Source organism: Loxodonta africana, chromosome 14 (assembly GCF_030014295.1).
Source record: "Loxodonta africana isolate mLoxAfr1 chromosome 14, mLoxAfr1.hap2, whole genome shotgun sequence".
Taxonomy (NCBI): Eukaryota; Metazoa; Chordata; class Mammalia; order Proboscidea; family Elephantidae; genus Loxodonta; species Loxodonta africana.
This window is the reverse complement of record NC_087355.1, coordinates 30,318,073-30,343,470: the sequence shown is the minus strand read 5'-3', so window position 1 is coordinate 30,343,470 and position 25,398 is coordinate 30,318,073.

Genomic DNA, 25,398 nt, shown 5'->3' with positions numbered 1-25,398 from the left:
TGAATAAACACAGACATGTTTCCTGCACTCATGGAACTGAGACTCTTGTAGAGGTGACAGAAAACAACCAAATAATTATTAGATAAGTGAAGATTAAAACTATTATAAGTATTATGATGAAAAGATACTAGGTGCTGCGAGGGAATAATCTGAGGTTTTGACAAAATCAGGGATTCAGGGACGGCTTCTCTGGGGAGCAGATCTGAAGATTGTGTAGAAGTAAATTCAATGAGAATTGGAAATCCCAAACCACTACAGCCTAAATAGATTCCATCAAATGTTTATTCTACATGTCAGTTAAACCAAAATTATAATATAGAGTATTACAGTATTTGTAGTAGTGCATGTACCCAGTGCTCTGACTAGGCCAAGTGGCAGAAATTGGACAGAGTATATTATTAAGAAATAAAAAATGGAGAATTTGTGAATGAAGATTTCCCACTGAACAAACTGACCGAACATTGGCATTTATCTCCAAAACTCTTTGAAACCTCACAAAAACAACAGTAAAGAAAACAAATACTATAAACTCACAAAGATATACAATAATAGTAAAAAAAAAAAAAAAAGGTGGGGAAAGTCTAGACGGCTGAGAGATTTCCACAAAATCTGGAAAGATGGACACTTTATGCTGTCTCTTAAGGCGGTTGAGTGTTTCATGGAAACGCTGGTGGTGTAGCAGTTAAGTGCTATGGCTGCTAACCAAAAGGTTGGCAGTTCAAATACAGCAGGTGCTCCTTGGAAACTCTCTGGGGCAGTTCTACGCTGTTCTATAGGGCTGCTATGAGTTGGACTTGATGGCAACGGGTTTGGTTTTTTTTTTTTTTTAAGTGTTTCATATCTAGTTTTATGGGATAATTAGATTATATTGTATAAGGGCGTTTTTTGAATTGTATGCAAAGAAGGACACGTGTGTGTGTGTGTGTGTGTGTGTGTATACGTGCTGGTTATCCAAATAAGTGGAATATAGTAAAAATTTATGTATTTTTTATTTTTTGTTATACCCAAGATACCATAACTCAATAAATAATTGTTGCATAATAATAATAAAACCCACAGAGAATTAGGATTTGCCTCATTAGACACATTGCTTCTTTTTACAATTCAAGGAAACCTTATATGGTGATGTTTTTCGAAATTTCTCTGAGAAGCTCGATGTCTATACAAAGCTGTGTCAATGCTAAAGTGTATATTATACATGATGTAACAAATGAGGCAATTAATTTGGATTTGTTTCCACAGAATAAGCCATTTGATATTTCTGTACTTTTCATGGCAGATTAGGTTTGATCATGGTGGATTATTATATTCTTTCTGAGTCATTAAGAGCTATTACTGACATGTACCAAACTGTTTTGAAGCATTGACATTATGTTTAAAACATATAATTTATAGACAAAAGTAAAAGCATGAAGCTTGTCAAATACCCTTTCATTTCATGCTGGAGAGAGGAACAAAATTCTTCACTTCAATGTTGAATTATTATAAGGTAGAGAAATCAGTAGAAAAATAGATATTTAAAAAAGGAAATGTTATCTCAATATTTGCAAGAGAACTATGGCAAAGTTTGCTAATGATTTTCATGTCTGCGTATTCTCTCCTTCCTGAAAACACAGGTGGAATCCTCTTCCCAGGCCTCTTGGAAATTACACTTCAAAGTGGCCACTTCTAGCCAATAAAATATAAGTGAAATTGATGCATCTTATTTCTGAGTTTAGGCTTTTAAGATCAAGTATGCTATTTCCGTAGCCTCTCTTTTCCTTTGGAGGTGACCATGGAAGTCATTTACTGAAACAGTGATGCTCAAAAATGAAGCATCCTGGATCTCTGAGACACTTCATTGAGAAGAGCAGCTCAGGAGAGACATGTAATTCACATCAGACCTTGCATGCACGAGAAATATGCTGTTTCAGTTTAAGACACTCTTGTTGCAGCTAGCGTTTGCTTACCCTGACTAAAACTGGCATACCTTATCATGCAGAATCCATGTATAGATTTAATTTTATTAAGCAGAACCATGCTTTAACTGGACAGAGATACTCACTATTAACTCCAAGGTAATTATCCCTTCAAAGAGATTCCCACTTGTAGATAAGTACCACTTGATTTACATGCTTTTTAACTGATAAATCAGATCATAAAATTATATGATTAACAAAATCAAGAGGTAATGATGTATGAGTGTGTGTGTGAGAAAGGTTGATATTTATGTGCTGTCAGATTTTTTTTTTTGAGCCATTATATTAGGTGGTATATGTGACAATAATCTGTAAACTGAAAGATACCATAAAATATAAACTAATCAATAACATAATCACCATCATTGTCATTGTTATCAAAATCTTGCTTGATTAACAGTCTTGGGACTGGCCATGCACTTAGGAGAAATGTACGTGTATTACTCCACTGGATACTATAATAAGATAATAATTCAGTCAATCAACTAAAGTTGTTTGATCTACATGGTGCTGAGCAATCTATTTAACTTGCTTGTTAATTAACAGTTCATTACCTTGACTGAAAAGGGTCAGCAAAAAAGTAGAAGACCCTCAATGAGATGAATTGACATGGGAGCCGAACAATGAGCTCAAACATAGCAACAATTATGAGGATGACACAGGACTGGGAGGCATTTCATCCTGTTGTACATAGGGTTGCTATGAGTTGGAACTGACTCAGTGGCACCTAACAACAACAACCTTGAATGATATAGTAAGTTATTTTGGTTTCATGTAGACATAGTCTTAGACTGTCACACACTACTGCCTAAGAATTTGAACCCATGCTCCACATGCCAGACCAGGGACTGTTGTGCAGATTGTGTCCCACCAGAGAAGACATCCAAGGTACCATATAAGCTGGCTGGGGCTCAACTCAGAGGCCCAGGTGCGCGTATGTGTGTGTTCCGAACAGTTCTGATATATCATATTTTAAACACCATGGCCTCAGTCTCAGCAAACATGGTTGTCTCATCAGATTCAACTCAGTAATTTAAGCTAAAAATAAATAATTCTGTGGGGATTTTCTTTTCTAGATACAGAGATTTCAGTTTTAGAGAAAGTAGTATCTCTTATTTCCACCTAGGATTTAGCTGGCCTCTTTTTTTCTTCATGTGCATGTTCCATCAGTTATCCCCCATCTCATCTAAATCTGCAAATGCTTTCTGTCAACCAAGCCCTTTAGGGTTTCACAAAGTCCTATGATCCCCCAAATATCTTCCCTCCACCATATTTCTATGGTCAAAAATGAGACTTGTTCTCTATTTCCTTTTTTCCACTGTCCAACAGTTTTGATATCAGGTCATATAAGCTTTATAAAATGAATTGGTTTTTTTTCCTCTTTTTCTATTCTCAGAAATGGTGCATATAATATAAGGGTTATCTCTTTCTTGAAGTGTTGGGAATACTTATATATAAAACCAACTAGGCATATATATATATATTTTTTTTAATGAGGGAAAAGTAGATTGATTATCAATCAATTTTTTAATGCTTATTGGTCTATTAAGGCATTCCATTTCTTCCTTTGTTAATATTAGTAACCTGTATTTTTTCTAAAAAATTGACCATTTCATCTAGTTTTCAAAGTTCTTTGGATAATCATATATACTTAGGATTTTAAAAACATACTTTGTATCTACAGATACATCTAGGTTTCTATTATTATTCGTCTAGTTCCTGTTATTATTTATTTCTGATTTTTAAAACTAATTGGTAAATCTTTGCAGGGATTTGTCTATTTGATTAGTTTTTTCTTATTTTGGAAGAAAAAACTTTGCTTTTGTTCATCGTCTACCATTTTTTGTTTCATTGATTTATCTTATTTTTATTATTTCTACCTTTTCTTTTGGCTTAATGCTATTGTTCTAATCTGGCTATTCTGCCTGATGCAACTCCAAGACTTTAAGTGATATACTCAATTTTGCAGAAGTAATAAGTGCCAAATCCAGGGCATGGGTTAAAGGCTAAGATTCTGTCCATCAGACCACAGCATCCTTTATAGAAAAAGAGCCAAAGAAAGCCCAGTACTGTAATTTTGTTTTTAATGATACATTTTGCGCTTGAGCTTACCTGGGATTAATTGCCATGCTTGGTGTGTGGGATAACTCTAAGTTCATATTATCTATACTAAAATCCAATTATCTTATTCATGTTTATATAAAAATATACCTCCTGTTTTTGTGTTTATAGATTTCTCCCTTCATTTTTAAGCATGCTAACGGGGGGATTGGAGTTCTGTGTATTTCTTCCCTGTCTACTAATATGCCCCTAATTTCTTACTTACCCTGAAGTTTTTGCTGCTTAGGAAGTCTATTTATCCCAAGGGGCAAACCATTTTGGGATTTTATTAAGTTTCTCAAATCCTAAGGAAGCAGTTTAGGGATATGAACTTTAGATTTAAGAAGAAATGGACTTGAATGCCAGCTTTGTCACTCATTAGCTAAGTGATCTTGGATAAGTTTCTTAGCCTGGTTGATCTTCAGTTTCTTCATCTCTATAGTGGAGTTAAAATGTCTACTTCATAGCGTGTTATGAGAATTAACTAAGAATGTGTGTGTAAACTGGACAAATTACTATAGATAGAAGTTATGCTTCTTGCCTTCAGAGGCTTCAAAATCTGTTTTAGAATGTGGATTGTCTATAGTAAGTACAGATGACAATACCAGTTAATGTATACAAACGATGCTGTGGCCAAATAAACCTAGACTTGAACATTGTCTCCACCACATAGAGTTTAGGGTTTTTGTTTATAAATGGGGATAATGATAGAATGTGCCTTATATAATAGTTAAAAAGATTAAATGAGATAATTTATATAAATTGCTTAGTAGTGCCCGTCAATCCAGTGAGCACTCTATGGAAATGGTCTGATTTTATTATTATTATTATCATTTGTAAGGGCTCGGGAGAAAAGTAAATCCCGGGAAGGGGACTGTAGATATGGATGCAAGAGTAAATGGGGGAGAGAGAGAGGGCAAGCCTCAAATAGTGATAGGGCTATAGGTTCCGTGGGGTCAGAGATTACACCATTCACTCCATTCTGTCCCTGGTGGCTGTCCCATACTTGGTACACATCACCCAGTCAACAAATATGGGTGAAATTAGTGAATACAATAATTGCACTTTCTAGACATTGACTAAAAATTTGATATCAGAGGCATAAAAAAGAGGAAATACATTTCAACATGTATCCAAAATCAAAAGCACCAAAATATATTTAAGTACAGGAAACACAGGAGTTCCTTGGTGGCACAAACAGTTAAATACTTGATTATTGGCTCTAAGGTTAGTGGTTATAACCAGGGACAGATTATCCAATAAGCAAGGCACAGGTAGGCTTATTTGCGCTTACTAATCTGTAGCACACAATCAAATATGTGGTGAAACACATGTGAAATTGTGCATTACAGATTAGTAAGTAAACACAATTAAGCCTGGGCATAACTTGCTTCCAGTAAGTCTGTGCATACCTTGCTTACTGGTTAATCCGCCCCTGGCTCCAACCAACCCAGAGGCCCCTTGGAAGACAGATCTGGTGATCTGCTTCTGAAAGGTCACAGTTTTGGAAACTCTATGGAGCAGTTATACTCTGCAGACATGGGGTCGTGATGAGCTGGAATTGACTCAACAGCAACTAACAACAAAGGAACAAAAGGAATAAAAAATCGGCATTTTGGAAAAGAAAAAAAAGAGAAAATAATTATTTCTGTTTTCATTTCACTTCTGTCAGTAGAAATAATTTTTTTCTTCCTCTCAGAGATGTTTTCTTCATTGGCATCAACTGGCACCCATTAAAGGCAATCCCAGGTCCTGGCCATGGGGACACTTGTTATATCAGCTGGGTGAGGTAATTCAGTGTAGCTGTTGAAACACCTAGGATATTTAAGAACTTTTGGTTTCTTATATAATGAATTATCCAAATAGAGATGACAGGCTATTAAAGAGAACATGAAAATCTGTTGTCTATTTCATATATGTATATATATCCTCATATCAACTCTGCCAGGTAGAAGAAACAGGTGTTATTTTTCCCCATTAAGAAAAAATACCAGAAAGTTTTGGTAATTTTCCTGAGGTAAGTCATGAATTAAGGATGGACCCAGAATTTGAACAAAGACTCTAGAGTCTACACAATTTCCACTAGGCTTTGATGACATAATGCCAAAAGAATAGACAGAGACTATAAAAGCCACAAAGTCAATCAGCATCTCTTCCTTTTAGGTGACAAACTGACATAATGCATGTGAAGGACCCTGATTTGATTGGTCAGAAGGTCATGGTGGGCCCACAGTTACTCAGCAACTTTGGGCTTGGAGTATAATCAGCAGGTACTATCAAGGAAGTGGGCACAGCTTAGCCAGATTCAGACACTGGCGCAGATGTCAACAGACTGGCATTGACAGGCTGGCAGCATGGCCACCAAGCCGTCACATCAAATAGCCCAGAAAAATACCCTGTTACTGTTTTCTATCTGGATCCCAGCGCAGGTTCATTGACCATCACCACCGCTTTCAACGTAACTGGTTAATTATCTAAGCACTATTGTAAGTTTTTTTTTTTTTTTTTTTTATTGTAAAATACCAGCGGCATACCTTCCAGCATCGCAGCAACACACAAGCCCCTACAGCATGAAAAACTGGCAGACACATGAAGGCCTAGTCTGTCTTAGTCTGAAAGCTCAGGTGAAACCTGTCTGACGTGGGTGATCCCGCTGCTATGCCACTGGTATTCAAATACCAGCAGGATCACCATGGCGGACAGGTTTCAGCTGAGCTTCCAGGCTAAGACAGACTAGGAAGAAGGACCCAGCAGTCTACTTCTGAAAAGCACTAGCCAGTGAAAATGTTATGAATAGCAGAGGAACTTGTCTGATATAGTGCCGGAAGATGAGTCCCCAGGTTGGAAGGCACACAAAATACGACTGGGGAAGAGCTGCCTCCTCAAAGTAGACTCGACATTAATGACATGGATGGAGTCAAGCTTTTGGGACCTTCATTTGCTGATGTGGCACAATCCAGAATGAGAAGAAACAGTTGCAAACATCCATTAATAATTGGAATGTGGAATGTATGAAGTATGAGTCTAGGAAAATCGGAAATTGTCAAAAATAAAATGGAATGCATAAAGATCCGTATCCTAGGCATTAGTGAGCTGAAATGGACTGGTAACAGTCGTTTTGAATTGGATAATCATATGGTCTACTATGCTGGGAATGACAACTTGAAGAGGAATGGCTTTGCATTCATTGTCAAAAAGAACATTTCAAGATCTACCCTGAAGTACAATGCCGTCAGTGATAGGATAATACCCATACCCCTACAAGAAAGACCAGTTAATACAGCTATTATTCAAATTTACGCACCAACCACTAAAGCCAAAGATGAAGAAACTGAAGACTTTTACCAACTTCTGCAGTCTGAAATTGATCAAACACGCAATCTGGATGGTCTGATAATTTTTGGTGATTAGAATGCAAAAGTTGGAAACAAAGAAGGATCAACAGTTAGAAAATACGGCCTTGGTGATAGGAACAATGCCGGAGATCGCATCATAGAATTTTGCAACAATAATGACTTCTTCACTGCAAATACCGTTTTCACCAACATAAATGGTGACTATACACGTGGACCTCACCAAATGGAATACACAGGAATCAAATCGACTATACCTGTGGAAAGAGATGATGGAAAAACTCAACATCATCAGTCATAACAAGGCCAGGGGCCGACTGTGGATCAGAACATCAATTACTCCTATGCAATTTCAAGTTGAAACTGAAGAAAATTAGAACAAGTCCATGAGAGCCAAAGTATGACCTTGAGTATATCCCACTTGAATTTAGAGACCATCTCAAGAATAGATTTGACTCATTAAAAGCAGTAATGACAGAAGACCAGACAAGTTGTGGAATGACATCAAGGACATCATCCATGAAGGAAGCTAGAGGTCATTAAAAAGACAGGAAAGAAAGACCAAAATGTATATCAAAAGAGACTTAGAAGTTGCTCTTAAACATGGAGCAGCTAAAGCAAAAGGAAAAATGACGAAGTAAAGGAGCTGAACAGGTTTCAAAGGGCAGCTGAAGAAGACAAAGTAAACTATTATGATGATATGTGCAAAGAGCTGGAGGTGGAAAACCAAAAGGGAGGAACATGCTAGCATTTCTCAAGCTGAAAGAAGTGAAGAAAAAATTCAAGCCCTGAGTTGCAATACTGAAGGATTCTACGGGGAAACTATTAAATCCACAGAAAGCATCAAAGCAGATGGATGGAATACACAGAGTCACTATACAAAAAGAATTGGCCAACGTTCAACCATTCAGGAAGTAACATATGATCAGGAATCAATGGTACTGAAGGAAGAGGCCCAAGCTGCTCTGAAGGCACTGGCGAAAAAAAGCCTCCGGGGATTGACGGAATACAATTTGAGGTGTTTCAACAAACAGATGCAGCCCTGGAAGTGTTCACTCGTCTATGCCAAGAAATTTGGAAGATAGCTATCTGGCCAACAGACTGGAAGAGATCCATATTTATGCTTATTACCAAGAAAGGTGATCCAACCGAATGCAGAAATTATGGAACAATATCATTAATATCAGATGCAAGCAAAATTTTGCTGACGATAATTCAAAAGCAGCTGCAGCAGTATATCAACAGGGAACTGCCAGAAATTCAAGTCAAATTTAGAAGAGGACATACCCAGTTCAAAATGGCACCAGGGATATCATTGCTGATGTCAGGTGGATCCTGGCTGCAAGCTGAGAACACCAGAAAGATGTTTACCTGTGTTTTACTGATTATACTAAGGCATTTGACTGTGTGGGTCATTAGAAATTATGGATAACATTTCAGAGAATGGGAATTCCGGAATATGTACGTGGACCAAGAGGCAGTTGTTCGAACAGAACAAGGATATACTTGCATGGTCTAAAGTCAGGAAAGGTGTGTGTCAGGGTTGTATACTTCTACCATACCTATTCAATCTGTATGCCGAGCAAATAATCTGAGAAGCTGGACTATATGAAGAAGAACGGGCATCAAGATAGGAGGAAGAATCATTAACAACCTGCGTTATACAGATAACACAACCTTGATTGCTGAAAGTGAAGAGGATTTGAAGCATTTATCTGATGAAGATCAAAGACCACAGCCTTCAATAAGGACTATACCTCAACATAAAGAAAACAAAAATCCTCACAACTGGACCAATAAAGCAACATCATGATAAATGGAGAAAAGATTGAGGTTGCGAAGGATTTCATTTTACTTGGATCCACAATCAACACCTATGGAAGCAGCAGTATCAAAGTATTGCATCGGGCAAATCAGCTGCAAGATACCTCTTTAAAGTGTTAAGAAGCAAAGATGTCACCTAGGGGACTAAGGTGTGCCTGACCAAGCCATAGTGTTTTCAATCGCCTCATATGTATGCGAAAGCTGGGCAATGAATAAGGAAGACCAAAGAAGAATTGACACCTTTGAATTGTGGTGTTAGCAAAGAATATTGAGTATACCATGGACTGACAAAAGAATGAACAAATCTTTCTTGGGAGAAGTACAGACAGAATGCTCCTTAGAAGCAAGGATGGCGAGACTAAGTCTCATATGCTTTGGACATACTGTCAGGAGGGATCAGTCCCTGGAGAAGGACATCATGCTTGGTAAAGTAGAGGGTCAGGGAAAAGAGGAAGACCCCCAATGAGATGGACTGATACAGCGGCTGCAATAAAGAGCTCAGGCATAGCAACAGTTGTGAGGATGGCTCAGGACCAGGCAATGTTTTGTTCTGCTGTGCGTAGGGTCGCTGTGAGTTGGAACTGACTTGATGGCACCTAACAACAGCAACACTATAAAGTATTAACAACATCCTTAATTTAAAAAAAAAAAATGTCCAAGCCACGTGCTATTTTCCAACTCATTGATTCCTAGCCACACTGAAGATTTAAATTTAAAATTCAGACTCCCTGATTTGATTCTTTCATGTGCTGTGATGGAATAGGCTGCTATATATTTATGGCGCATTCTCCACTGACCTTATTCCTTTACTCTGGCCTCTGCCAGATCCTCAAGTCTGTATGTTCAGTCAGTCTTCACTTGTAACCTCAGTCCTGCTCCTGTTGCAGTCAGTCCTCAGTTAAGGAACATGGGGACCACTTAAGCTCTGCTGCCTATAGGGGAATTAAGTCAACTTGCCCCATACTCCAAAATCTCCTTGTTGTCTAAAATGTGTGAGATATGAGGGCAAATTTTGGCACCAGTTTTGGCTCCAAACCTGCTGGGAGCCAGGCTGCAAGGGCGGCCCCTCTGCACCCACTGCCCCCAGCATAAACATTGAAGAATTCCTGAAAAGTCAGGAAGAGCCAGGCTGCAAGGGCGGCCCCTCTGCACCCACTGCCCCTAGCATAAACATCGAAGAATTCCTGAAAAGTCAGGAATATCTCTGTCATCTGTGTTATGTTTCTGTTTCATTTTCAGCCTGTGTATAGCAGAATGTATAAGCATAAAATTCCATTATAGATTTAGGGACCTTTGGACGGGGGGCGTCCTACTCATAATCCCCTGGTGAAATCCCGGGTAGGGACAGCCCGTGTATTACTTAGGGATCAACATGAAGTTGTCTTAGGGGGAAAAACAAATAGCTCGACTATGGAAAACAAAAACAGGATGGTGGAATCCTGGTATTTACCGAGGCCCTTTTGTGATTAAACCACCACCCACACATGATCCCATAAAAGTGGAAAAACAAAAGGCAGTGAGTTCTCTCAGCCAATTTCTCAGCCAATTACAGGTCGACCTTCTCGTCTACCCCGCTCACTGCTGCGCTTGACTGGTCTTTGGGTGTAGAGATTGGGCTAATTGTCCTTGGCATAATCGTGGACAATATGACGTAACCCAAAGTGGCTGGACTACAAGAATTTGGCCACCCTGGACAAAATAAATAAAGCCTATGTGGCAATGGTTTTGCAAAAAGATTAATTATTATAAAAACTGTGGAAGGTATTGCAAGATTAAGCATAAGTGTAAAGCAGTATGAAGTCAATTGTTACTTTGTGTAAAAATAAATCAACAAAATATTCTCTTCGATTAAACAAAAACTCATTGTACTTGTGTGTGTATGCGGAACTGTACTATGTGTCACTTGGAAAATTATGTCTCTGGGAAATGATGTTTATGATTATATCTTGTACTGCCCCTTTATTGATCATGCGATGTTATGCTTTTGTAAGCTTATGATATAAAAGACCATGTAAAAAATAAAGAGCAGGCTTCTTTTTCTGCAAAATGAAAATATAAGACACACTACCTCTCATTCTTTTTCGCCGAACTCTACCCCTCCTCTGGTAACCCTGTTCATTGCTGAGGCTGGCCCCCGGCACAAACCTCCCCTTCTTCATTGTGTCTGTAAACTTTTGCTATATAATATAATAAGTCGTCCCTAAATTTAGTGGCTTAAAACAACAAGCATTCATTAACTCCTGATTCTGTGGGTTGACAATTTGTGCTTGAACCAGCTGAATGGTATTCTGCTGGCCTCATCTGGGCTCACTACTGTATCTGCACGCAGCTGGCAGTCGATGGCCTCATTCACACGTCTGGCAGTTGGCTGGCTCATGACTAGGGGCTGGCTTACTTTTGACTGGATACCTCAATTTTCCTCCCATGCCACATGGACTAAAGAAAGTCATACTGTCAAGTCCAGGTTTAATGAATAGAGAGGCCCTTTAAAGTCACCCAGCAAAGGATGTGTATCCAGGGTGGGATAGCCCATATCCAACGGTTGTCTTGACCTATGCCCTTTTCTGGAATAGAATTTCACCCTGTATTCCAGGACACCAGCTGCGGACTTGCCACATAGACACAAAATTCTTCACTCTTCACATCTTTTGTCATATGCCATATGGTCATATCCCCAAGGCTTTCTGTGACCTTGATGGAGGGCTAGCAGGAAAGGGTAAATAAGCTAGGAAGGAGGAGAAAACCATTGAGCATGTTCTACTGTCCAAATCTCACCATGCTAGAGGATATTATAAATATGGCACAAATCTGAGCTGGATAAAAGAAACACAGAATATGATATGGCATATTTGTCTATGGGTAGAAACAAAACTCTTAAGGATAAGTACTGTCTAGTTTCATTATAAAGCATGTCCTCGGACCAAAATAAGAGTATAGAATCAAGTTCTTGGGGAAAGGCTTGATAGTGGAGGCTTAATGTACAACGTATAGAGTGTTGATAGAGTTGCTTCCTGTACTCTTAGATTGATCACTGCCTGATTCCTGTCCAGCTACTGCATGTCTAGTGTCTATCTTAATAGCATGCTCAGGTAGTTTTCCCAGCTCCTGGCCTGGATATCCCAAGTATCCTTTTAGCCTCAGCCCTCTGATCATTCATTCAGAGCTGTAGTAGCCAGAGGCCAGGAGCCAGTTTCTAATGGCCAGAAGCAGCTTTTTCTCTTTACCCCATTGTGTGGGACAAATGTTAGCATTCTTTGTGTCCTGTAGTTTTCAAAAGGTTGGAAAGTGCTAATCCACTCAGGTAAACATAAAGTTATTGACCACCTGTTATAATCTATAATATTTTTCATAGACAATCCATTATAATATTTTTCATAGGCAGCTCTTATATTTCTCTCAGAAACTATATATATGTATGTGTGTGTGTATATAGATGGATGGATGGATGGATGGATGGATGGATGGATGGATGGATGGATGGATGGATGGGTGGGTGGGTGGATGGGTGGATGGATGTGTGGATGGATGCATGGATGCATGGATACATTAGATGATAGATGGATGATAGGTAGATAGATAGGTAGATAGCTAGCTAGATGATAGATGATACAAAGATAGATGATTGATAAATAGACAGATGATAGATAGATAGATGATAGATGATAGGTAGATAGATAGATAGATAGATAGATAGATAGATAGATAGATAGATAGATAGATAGATAGATAGATAGATAGATAGATAGATAGATGAAAAAGAGGATTTCAAAGCTAAAACCCTTGGCCTGACTGGGATTTCTAGCTAGGGCCTGAGCCTAATCCTTTCTTGTTCTAAGTGACTCCATCTTGGAGTTCTTCTCTGTCATATAATGCAGGTTGTCATTTTTGCCTCCCTTTTTTTACTCTGTGAGTGCCCTGGTAGTGCAGTGGTCAAGAGTTCAGCAGCTAACAAAAAAGCTCGGCAGTTTCAATCCACCAGCTGTTCCTTAGAAAGCCTATAAGGCAGTTCTATTCTGTTCTGTAGGGTCACTGTGAGTTGAATTCTACTCAACAGCAACAGGTTTGGTTTTGGTTTTCTCTGCTAGAGGAAGCATTTGCAGTTAAAAAATAACCAATGGTAAAAAGAGATAATTCAGCTGTTAGAAGTTTGAAACATGTGGCCAAACTACTATGCCAGTTCTCAGAAAATGCCCCCTTCTCCCTCCCTCAAAAAATTCTTTTCTAACCTATGCTTGGGTCCTTATGTTTTCTTTATAACCTTGTCCAGCCTAACCCCCTTTAAAACTTAGAATAAAATAATGCTACAAAGTTATGGCTTTTCTGTATCACAAACTTTTTCCCCTCCTTAAGCATCTGATATAATCATCCTAGAACTTTTTTGTTTTATATTTCAACAGAATCCTCCATCTTAATGCTAAACTCAATTTATCATAGATTACAGGTGTCTAGGTGCCAGAAAACATATGGTTTTAGCGGTCAGCCAGAATCCTGTTACCTGGAGCCATACTTGTAAAGGATGTCAATACCTGCCAACGTGGTCAACTGAAGCCCTGCCACCTACACCTTTGTATATATTAACCAATCAAAATTGTTTTAGCTGCTTGAGGTTTTTTTCTTCATAAGCTTTTGTGTTACTGTAGCCCCACTCTGAACGCATTGTTGGGTTTCTCCCATTACTGTGTCCGCCGTTTTGCAGAATGCTTTCTTTGACGTAATAAACTTTTTGTTTTTAAAACTAAACATACATATAATTTGTCTCTTCCTATTAACTTATAAATTCCAAGGGGCCATGAGCATTGTCTGTGTTGTTCATCCCTGTATTCTCACTTTCTTAAACAGGACCCACCATTCACCTGGTATTCATTGAATATTTGGGGAATGAAGCATCCAGACCCTTGCTGGAAGTGCAACCATGAGTATAACATGGTCCCTGCCCTTGAGAAGCTTGCAGGCTAGAAGACAGGCTTGTGGTCCATCTAGTTCATTGACTCCATATCTATCTTTGGGGACCCTGAATGAGATAGAACAGTGAATGTAATCTTTAGTGAATCTGCTGCTACTCCCTGGAGTCTTTAATGAATTCTCAAGATGATTTCCAGGACAAAACAGGCTCCTGTTGGCCTCTCTACAGGAGCGTTCATGTGGCTGTCTTGGTAGCTCAGGCTGCCATGTAGAGGGAGATGTTCCAGCCACAGGCCTGCTGGGCCTCCTCTATCAAGCAGAATGTATTACAGGTTAGAGGTTCTGCTTCCTCCACCATTACAGAATCATTCACACAGAATTATTTTAGCCAGACCAATTGCCTGCCAAGTAGAATGATGGAGACTGAGGATCTGAGCAGAAATTATAGGTTATAATGGTTTTTCTGCTTCATGTGCAGAAACAGCCTCCAGCTGGATCTGGTTGAGCCAGGCTAAATTAGCATTTGATTCATCTACTTTGCTGCAATTGGTCTGTATAACACTATGGCAGGGACCCAGAACTGCAATCCTTTTGTTCACAAAGCATGAAAATGGCATATAGCAAGTTAGAGAGACTGAATCTTTTGGTCTCATTTTTATTTGCTCTGGCCATTTAAAATCATAGGAATAACTTTACACACACAAAAATATCAAGGAATTTTAACACCTTCTACACATGTTAAATCATATCATTTATAGAGATGGTTTTGGTTAAATTTTATTTTGCTCATGAGTTCATTATATATATGTATGCATATATGAGTATAATAATATATTTAAACGTGTGATTATTATGTTCCACATATTCTGCTATGTGCTTTACAATTATTAACTCTTTAAATCCTTAAAGAAAAACTCATCAAAGTAGGTTTTACTCTCAGCTCATTAACAGCTGATGACCTTGAAAATGGAGACGTTAAGTAACAAGTAACCTACCTACAGTCACACAGCTACTAAGGAAGAGCTGAGACTTGAGTTTAAAAAGTTGGAGTCAACAATTAGTGCTATTACCCAACCTACTTTACTCCTTCCCTTCGTTTTTCCCTCCCCTCCTTCCTCCCTCCCTCCCCTCTTCCCTCCTTCCCTCCCTCCCTTCTTTGCTTCCTTTCTTTTCCCCCTTAACCTTTCCTACCTTACTTTCCTCCCTCTGCCCCTCCCTCCTTCCCTTCCTTTCTTAAGCCAACAAACATTTTTTGAGTACTCGTTCTTTTTTACCCACTTAAACACAAAGAAGCATGTATTTCAGAATTTTACAGACCTTATAGACAAATGGGGAAAAGAATCGCATAAACAAAATTTACCTTAAAATATAGCGAATGATCTAAGAGATTTGTGTATGAGGTATTATAGGATCGGAACCCTGTAAACTCTATGAAGGCAGCTTTAATGTCAATTCTGTTGGCCACTCTATTCTCAGGCGAAGAACACTACACTGAATCTATCAGGTGCTCAAAAATATATGTTGCTTGAGTCACTGAAAGCAGTCTCAGAGATATTTGACTTCACCTGGCCTATTGTAAATTCTCAAAAGTGTCAAAAAAATAATTTTAATTAGTTATCAAACATTTATCCAGTAAGGTGCTTTACTATGTGCCAGGTATATCTTTGAGCGCTTTGCAAACATGTACATATATAATGTTCATAACAATTGTTAACCGCCGTCCAGCTGTCCCTGACTCATGGCAACACCACGCATAACAGAAACAAAACACTTCCCAGTCTTACAATGTCTCCAAGATTGGCTTCAAATCTGACTATTGTGATCCACAGTGTTTTCATTGCCTGATTTCCTGAAGTAGGTTGCCAGGCCTTACTTCCTTGTATGTCTAACTCTCGGAGCTGTGCTGAAACTTGCTCAGCATGAGTGCGAGCCTCCACTGTCAGACAGGTGCTGGTTGCGCATAAGGTGCATTGGCCAGAAATCCAACCAGGGTCTACCATGTGGAAGGCGAGAATTCTACTACTGAACCACCCTGCTTTCTTCATAACAATGATTAACCCAGTTTTCCAGAAGAGAATCTGGGTTCGCAGAGAGGTGACTTGTTACAGCTAGAATGCAGCAGAACAAGGTTCAAACATACTCAGTCTGGTTCTGGGATGTACACTGGGTATTCCTGGCCAGGTCCTCCAGCTGCTTAACTTTCACAACACCTATTTCTCTTCTTTTCTCTTAAACGTTCTTTCCTTTCATCTGATTATGTATGAAGAGGCAGTTTTATGTCCATTTCAGTAAAGATGATGAATTGGAGTTCATGCCATTGGAACATAACTTACGCATATATACAAGAAAATGGGTTTTATTTGACTGTTGACAAACTCCTGTCACACGTGTGTACAAATGTCCACACAGTACTGTTGTGTGTGGGCCAGAATTTGCAGTTATTTTATTCCTAACTGGTCTTCCACATTTGATCTTCATAATTTTTTCAGTTGTCCATTTAAATTTTTACCTATAGCTTCATCCACATGAGAACCAAGTCAGGCGCTAAGCACAGTAAATGTGAGTGGTCCTCAGTTGTGGTTTGCTGTCCTAGCAATGGGCTCAGTGCTGTCTGGGACATGACCTAGTGTTTCTAAGTGAAACAATTGGAGTCAGAGAGATCTTTCCTGGAATGCAGGACCATCTAATTCTGATGATGTAATTTTGGGCAAGTTAACCTTTCGATATCTCTGGATATCTGTTTCTTCCTCTGCATACTAAATAATAATACCCATTACAAAACACTTCATGAGACAATGTGTATAAAGTACTTAGCACTGTATCTGGCTCAGTAAATGGTAGTAATTATTTAAATAGTTCTAATCACGGAAACTGATCATCGTGCTTCTGGACTCACAATTCTGCATGTTATGTCTTAGCAAACATGACTTTGCTCTTAAGAAAAGGTCCTTGGCTCCTTCGGTCCTGGACTTGCTGTTAGGACTTTCTAGGGCTGTCTTCTTTGGCCTCAGTCACTTGAACGTCATAATAGAAATTCCATGCCATTAACTCACCTTGTTAATTGCTCACCAGAGGAAGTAAAAATTTCTCAGCTTGAATTTTATAGTTGGCTCTACTTTGGTCCCCTTACCTCATCATGGAGCCCTGGTGGCATAGTGGTTAAGAGCTCTTAGCTAACCAAAAGTTTGGCAGTTCGAATCCGCCAGCTGCTCCTTGGAAACCCTATGGGGCAGTTCTGCTCTGTCCCATAGGGTCACTAACAGTCGGAATCAACTTGACAGCAATGGGTTTGGTTTCTTGGTTTTTGTTATCTCATAGTAGCCCCTAGGTGGTGCAAATGATTAAGCTCTTGACTACTAACCAAAAGATTTGGTAGTTCAAACCCACCTAGAGGCACCTCAGATGATAGGCCTGGCCATCTGCTTCTGAACAGTCACAGCCTTGAAGATCCTATGGAGCAGTTCTACTCTGCACATAAGGTCAACATAAGTCAGAATCAGCTTGATGGCTATTAACAAGAGCAATAATTCCCACCTCCTCAGACATGTTCCATTTTCTCCAGAGGTGCAGAAATCACTGTTCTTTACCCTCACATATACATAGCATCTATATGGGTTATCTCCTCTAGGGGTTGTCCCATCTGTCTTTTGCAATTATTTTTTTCAATTTCAACATAACCAATCACTTATATTAGCCTTTCTGCAACTTTTCTAGCTCATTTTCACTGATCCTGTATCAGCTGAATTTGATTAGAAAAACATAACCACTGGGAATGATGCAGAATACGGGATTTATTATAGGAACCTGAACTTACATAATGGTAGGAGCTGGTTAAACATCTTCTGTACAGCTGTTGGCTCTGCATCTGGTTCTGGAGTTGAAGCCAGCAGGGCAGGCAGTAAGGAAGAAAAGATGACATGGCATGGGGAAAGGAAGGACAGTAGAACCCACAAGGACAAGCTAGAACCCGCATAGGTCTCTCGTTGCCAATAAGCCTCCAATTTTGATGATGGGGATGAGTTGAAGAAAAGCTGGTGCTCTTTGTCACAGAACTAAACATGTACCTGACCAGGATTTAGAGGAGTATAAGGAGGAGATCCAGTGGGAGCTGGGGAAACTGAGACTGACTGCCACTTCAAACCAACAATGTGAATCAGATTGTTGACTATGTTCTTGAAGGACAAAAGAGCATTAGGCCTGCTTCGACCTTCTGAGCGTAAAGTGGATATGGCTGCTGCTTCAATTCTGCCTTTGAAACCTCATGCAAAATATCTTTGTGGGGCACACTAATCAGGAGCCATACTTGAAATGTAATGCTGGGAAATGTATTTGCAGGTTAGGTAAGTTGGCACAAAACACTTCTCTTCATCTGTTGCAGCTTGGCAATCATGCACACCTCTTTTAATCATTCTTAATATAACTTTCAAATAGAATCAAGATCAAAATGATGTTTCTGCCTAACATGATACAACTATTCCTTATACAACTGAAAATGCACTAACTCTTTCACATAAGAAGATACAAATTTTCTTTATGTTCTAGATGAATCATATTTCTCCTTGGTATACAACTTAAAAAAAAACTGTCAATTAAGGCTAATTACAATGAACACCCCTGTTAGATGATAAAAATGGAAGAGGAGAAGAAAAGTGGTTAAAATATATATAAATATATTCTACAATCCAGACATATTCCTTCTTACCCTCCACTGCCCAGTAGCAGCCCAATTTTTTCTGGATAATCAGAATGAATGACCTTAGGAATTACAGTTACACCTTTTTTTGCCCTGTTGATTCATGGTATGAGGTGCCCAATGTATTCAGATCGTAGTCTCAAATTTCAGTCCTTTGATGTCTGATGCCTTTGATGATTTTAGTCCCTTCTGATGTCTACTGAGTGGGTCAACTTATCTAAGTGATTATTAAGATCCTCCTCTGCTGAGATTGCTTTCTGGCAAGGATTCACATTTGACACGTATATCTGATTATAGTGTACATCTATACTTCTGGTCACCTCTCCTTCCAAGCAAAATGATCAACAAAGTACATTGCTCAAAGTCCTACCCACTGGGTAGGTTTTTCTTCACCACTGTCCTTCAGAACCAACTAGAGAGGGGCCACAGTGTTACACACATCCACCTCCAGGTAGTGCCAGTATATCGTGTGGAACGTTCTGTAAACCAAGCCTACATTTTTCTTCCTGAATCAACTTTCCATGAGGTTACAGATGCAGGTTGAAAAGGAGAAGGCAATATAGCAAGTAAATGGGCCACAGGCATTTGGACCACTTGCTTATGCAACTTACCTGTGCCTTAAGCTCAAGCTCAATTTTATATCTACCACTTCCATTTGATGATGGGGTGCTATTGTGTTCTCTCAAGGTTATGGATTGGTTGGTCAGACCACATTCAGATGGGTAATGCAGGTCATATGGCAATTTGGTGGCCCATAGTTAGCTGTTTCTCAAAAGGAGAATAATTATCTGGAAAGAAAAGCATAACTTTGCTTCAAAATCCTAAATGTCTGCTGTGTGAATCACTTTTAGGGCTTGCCAAAAATTCCATACAGCCTCCCTATCTGACAAACACCATCATATCTTATGGGTCATATAGCCCAAGTGACAGAACAATTTGTTTGGAAACCTATATATGTTGTAGGGCCTTCTCTTATTCTGAGCCCACATCAAAGCTGGGAGCTTTTGGGGTTACTAGGTAAATGGGTCAGCACAGCATGAGCAAATGGGACATATTTTTTCATCTAACAGTCAAAGAGGTCCAATTAATGCTCTCTTTTAGTAGTAGGAGGGATCAGATGCATTAACTTGTCCTTTGTTTAAGAAGGGATGTCTTGACGTGCCCCAGAACATTAGACTCTGTTATGGATTGAATTGTGTCCCCCGAAAACAGGTGTTGCAAATCCTAACCTCTATGACTGTGGTTATAGTCACATTTGGGAATTAGTTTTCTGTTATGTTAGTGAGGCAGGATTAGTGTAGGGTATGTTTTGAGTTACTCTCTGACAAGAGATAAGAAGAGCAGATTAGGCAAGCAAAGATGGGGGAAGAGAGATGCCAAGCCACATGAAGATCACCTAGGAGCAGAAGCTCAAAGGAGACAAGGACCTTCCTTTATAGCTGACAGAGAGAGAAAGCCTTCCCCTAGAGTCTGCACTCTGAATTCAGACTTCTAGTCTCCTAAACTGTGAGAAAATACATTTCTGTTTGTTAAAGCCACCCATTTCTGGTATCTCTGTTATAGCAGCACTAGATAATTAAGACTGGTCCTTAGGAATTTTATGAGGTGAGAGGCCTCTGAACTTTTGCAGAATTTATTTCATACCCACTGGCAAAGATACATCTAAACAAGATGCTTAGGACAACAGCTTCTACCTTCTCACCCTGCTCTATCAGCTAAATATTGTAAATATTATGGATCATCATGTTATCTCACTAGATGGAGAGGCAATTAAGGTCCGTGCAGACTAGATTATGATGTAAGGCTGGAGGATCGATATGGTCCTGAAGTAGAATAGTGATGATATATTGTTGGCTTTGCCAATTGAAAGTAAGCTGCTTCTGATGATCTCTACTAACAGGTAAGAGCAAAGAGCATTTGCCAGATCGATAACTCCATACCATATGCCAGGGGATATGTTGATGTGCTTCAGCAAGAAAACCACATCTGAAAGAGCAACTGCAATGGAAGTCACCGTCTGGTTAAGTTTATGGAAATCCGCTGTCATTCTCCAAGATCCATCCGTCTTCTACACAGGCCAAATAGATGAGTTAAATGGGCTGTAGTTGAAATAACCATCCCTGCATCTTTCAAGTCCTTAACGGTATCACTAATCTCTACAAAATTTCCCACCCCCCCACCAGGAATGTAACATTGCTTTTGGTTTACTATTTAGGTGGTTTTAGTGACTTCCACTTAGCTTTTCCTAACATAATAACCTTCACTCCACAGGTCAGGAATCTAAATTGGGAATTTTGCCAGATGCATGTCTATTCCAATTACGTATTCTGGAATCTGGGAAATTACCCACAGAGTGAGTTGAAGGACTCACTGACCCACCATGGAATAGATCCAAGCAAAAACTCCATTGATCTCCAGACCTCCATACACCTCTACTATAACTGGTGAATCACAGTGGTGTGTTAAGTCTCTAGGAATTAGTTTCAGTTCAGAGCCAGTATCTAGCAATTTTTGAAAAGTCTGATTATTTTCTCTTCTGCAATGCACAATTCTGTTATCCGGTTAAAATGCTGCACAACTTTTTGGGGGAAAGGCTGGAAGGTTTATGGTGTAAATTTTCATCTGTGTAATAGGGTTGTTCTTCAAAGGTAACTAACCTCCCCTTCATTCAAGGTGATACAGGTCTGTGAACTAGTTCAGGTCTGGGAATTTCCTGAGGGACGTGAAACCTCAAACAGTAATTTAAGTCAAGCTTCCGTTCACCAGGCCTAGGACTTTTCTGTGTATACAAACCCAGTAAGGCTTTCATAGGCTTACCCATCTGTTTTAGTTCTAGATCAACTAGCCAACTAGACCATTTTGTTGACTGCTTTGAGTCACTTGTCCATTATAATGACTGTGCTACCTGATCTTTGGCAATTAAATGCCATCTACAGGATCCTATCATCCACATTAAATTCAAGAATCACAGTTCAATTGGTATAGTTTCAATTGTCAGTTCTGGCCTACTAATATTTAACCCAGAACTCTTCAGGAATGCCAGGGTTTCCCTCATGAAAAGATTTCTCATGAGCTAGGAAGGGGAGTATCCTCTAGAACCTCCCAAGGGTCATATTTAAGGAATGAATGAGTAGGTTATAAATTATAAAGCCACTCTAGCATTCCTGTCTCCTTGAGCATTTGAATGTCTTCTACAGTATTGCAAGGAATTTCTGTCATTTTAATTTAATTTAATGTAGGTCATCTTTGGGTAATGTCTCAATCAACCAATCAAATTGCTAGAACCACTTCCATGTTGAACCTAGAATCTCTGCTTAATGAGCTCATATCAATTAATTCATCTTGCTACAATTTCATATTTCTTATACTCTGATCTTAAACCATTAAAATCTATCCCCACACATGTTCCTTGGGTTTCTGTCAATATAAATCAGCAAAATAGTGCAATTCTTTGTTGTGCATCTCCCTAATACACAGTCTGCAGTTTTTTTTTCACCCTCTGGGGTCTAAGAGGGGTGGGGAGAGAAAGACACTAACTAGATAGTAGATAAGTGGTAACTTTTGTGAAGAGTAAGACAGTACATAGTACTGGGGAAACTAGCACAAATTGACCAAGGAAAAGTCATAGAAGCTTCTTAGACACATTCAAACTCCCTGAGGTACTGAGTTAGTGGGCTGAGGGCTGGGAATCGTGGTCTTAGGGGACATGTAGCTCAACTGGCATAACATAGTTTATAAAGAAAATGTTCTACATCTGACTGTGGTGAGTAGCATCTGGAGTCTTAAAACCCTGCAAGCATCCATTTAAGATATGTCTACTGGTCATACCCTATCTGGAGCAAAGGAGAATGAAGAAAACCAAAGACACAAGGGATAAATTAGTCCAAAGGACTAATGAACCACAACTATCACAACTTCCACCAGACTGAGTGCAGAACAACTAGATGGTACCCAGCTACCACCACCAACTGCTCTGACAGGGATCACAATAGAGGGTCCCAGACAGAGTGGGAGAAAAATGTAGAAGAAAATTCAAGCTCACAAAAAAAGATCAGACTTATTGGCCTGACAAAGACTGGAGAAACCCTGAGAGTATGGCCCCGGACACTCTTTTAACTCAGTATTGAAGTCACTCCTGAAGTTCACCCTTCAGCCAAAGATTTGACAGGTCTATAAAACAAACAATAACACATGTGAGGAATGTGTTTCATAGTTCAGCCATGTATACAAGACTAAGTACGCACATCAGCCTAAAAGCAAAGACTAGAAGCCAGGAAGGGGCAGGAAAACTGGATGAATGGAAATGGGGAACCCAGGGTGGAGAAGGGGAGAAGGTTGACGCACTGTAGAGTTGGCAAGCGGTGTCACAAAATAATTTGTGTATTAATGGTTTAATTGGAAACTAATTTGCTCTGTAAACCTTCACCTAACGCACAATAAAATAAATAAGTGAATAAAAGTTCTGAGAGATAGTAGGAGTGGGTGCTGAGGAGGATCAGTAGACCCGAGCAAGGAAAGTTCCCCAGGGGCGGTCATTGCAGGTACTTTAGGCAAGGTGAGGCTAACCTCCTCATATAGAGTGGAAGGGCTGACTTTCTGCCAAAGGAGTCTGAATAGAATTTGAGGGTTCAAGTTCTTCAGCTTCACTAGAATCTACCAATATGCTCACATCTCAATTTTAGAGCCCCATTCCTTCCTTCCAAGGCCAGTCCATAATTTTAACATGAAAGCCTTGATATTGGGAATTCATTTTGTCAGTCAATCACCCACGGGGTAATACTTTGGGTTTAGTTTTCAGAAATAGCACCCCTGAAACTACAGGAAATAGGGAATTCTTTTAGAGCAAAGAAGTTTTAGTCTGTTATACAAACCTTAAAGTAGTAACTTAAAACTCTGAGCTCATCATGTTCTCTTCTCAAGTTATCAGGCACTTAAAAGCAACTAAACAATATCATTATATTCCTTATTTTTACTATCTTCTATAAGCACTTGATAAAGGTGTCTTAAAACAATAATCTACGTAACTGTTTTGTCACTGCTTACCATCGGCTGCCAGTGCCCCTTTACTATTTGAAAAAGGAGCATTACTGATGTTAAATCTAATCAGAACAGGGAATCAATTCTAAAGGATCCAGAGCCAATTCAGAGACGCCATCCTAAGGTTCTGTTTTTATGGAACCTCTTCAGGTACTAAATTCTGTGTGCCAGAAACACTAGGAATGATATGCAATATGGTATTCATTATCGAATTTGACCTTAGGCAATTGTGGGAGTTGGCTAAAGAGTTTATGTACTGCTGCTGCTTCTGTGTCTGGTGCTGGATCTGAAGATAGCAGGGAAGGCAGACAGGAAGAAAAGGTAGACATGAAATCAAACGCCAACTGATACCCACAAGGATGAGCTGGAACACACATCTGGCTTTTACCACCTCCGCAACTTCAAATCCCATAACGCCGGTAACAAGTAGGAGAAGCTGGTGCCTTTTATCGCAGAGCTAATATGCACATAGCCCAGGGTTTGGAGAGCACAAAGAGGTAACCTAGGAGTTGAAGGTGCTGCAGTCATAGCTGCCTCACTTGCTGCAAACACAGCCAAAGATTTACTGACACTGAGGGAGGAGATTGAACAAAGACTGAAGGATCAGTGGGCCCAGCTGCTGCCCCACCCCAATAAAGAGAGCCAATGCATGGGGCAAACATGTGTGCCCTGCATTGACCTTCTGAGTGTAAAAAGAATATGGCTTCTGCCTTACTTCTGCTCTCCAAATATCATGCAAAATATCTATTACAGCCCACACTAACATGGAAATACGTAGGGAAGGGAATTCCTGGAAATGTAATTTCAATTTAGCTTAGCTGATACAGTGTAAATTCAGTATTTCTCCCTTTTTTGAACTCCTCTTGATCTGATGCCTTACTTAAAAACAAAAACACTCGATGCCGTCCAGTCAATTCTGACTCATAGCGACCCCATAGGACAGAGTAGAAATGTCCCATAGGGTTTCCAAGGAGCAGCTGGTGGATTTGAACTGCTGGCCTTTTGGTTAGCAGCCAAGCTCTTAACCAATGCACCACCAGGGCTCCATACCTCATTTAGTACTTATTTATTCTATTAAGAAAAATTACCCCAATCTAGAAAATAAAAGAATGACTGTTTGTCCTTTAAATGTTGTACTGGAGCATTGTCACAAACCTACGTGAGGTTTATTTAATTCTCTGTGGCAAGCACTGACAAATTTTTACAGGGCCAGATTGTAAATATTTTGGGCTTTCAGGAGTTTATGTTCTCTGTAGCAACTACTGAGCTTTGCCTCTTTTGTTGTTGCTTAAATCAGCCTATGTAAATTGATGACCATAGTTGTGTTCCAAGAGGTGGTAGGTCAGATTTGACCTATTGGCTGTAGTGTGCAGACCCCTGCTCTAGGGGAGCATAGCTTTGTTTGATTTAATACTTACTGTGGATTAGGGGCTAGACTCTGTGAAGTGAAACGTTACCTTACGTATTGATATGCTTCAAATTATTTTTGTGCATTAGAAAGTTTTCAGACCAGTGGAAAAGAATCCCAGAG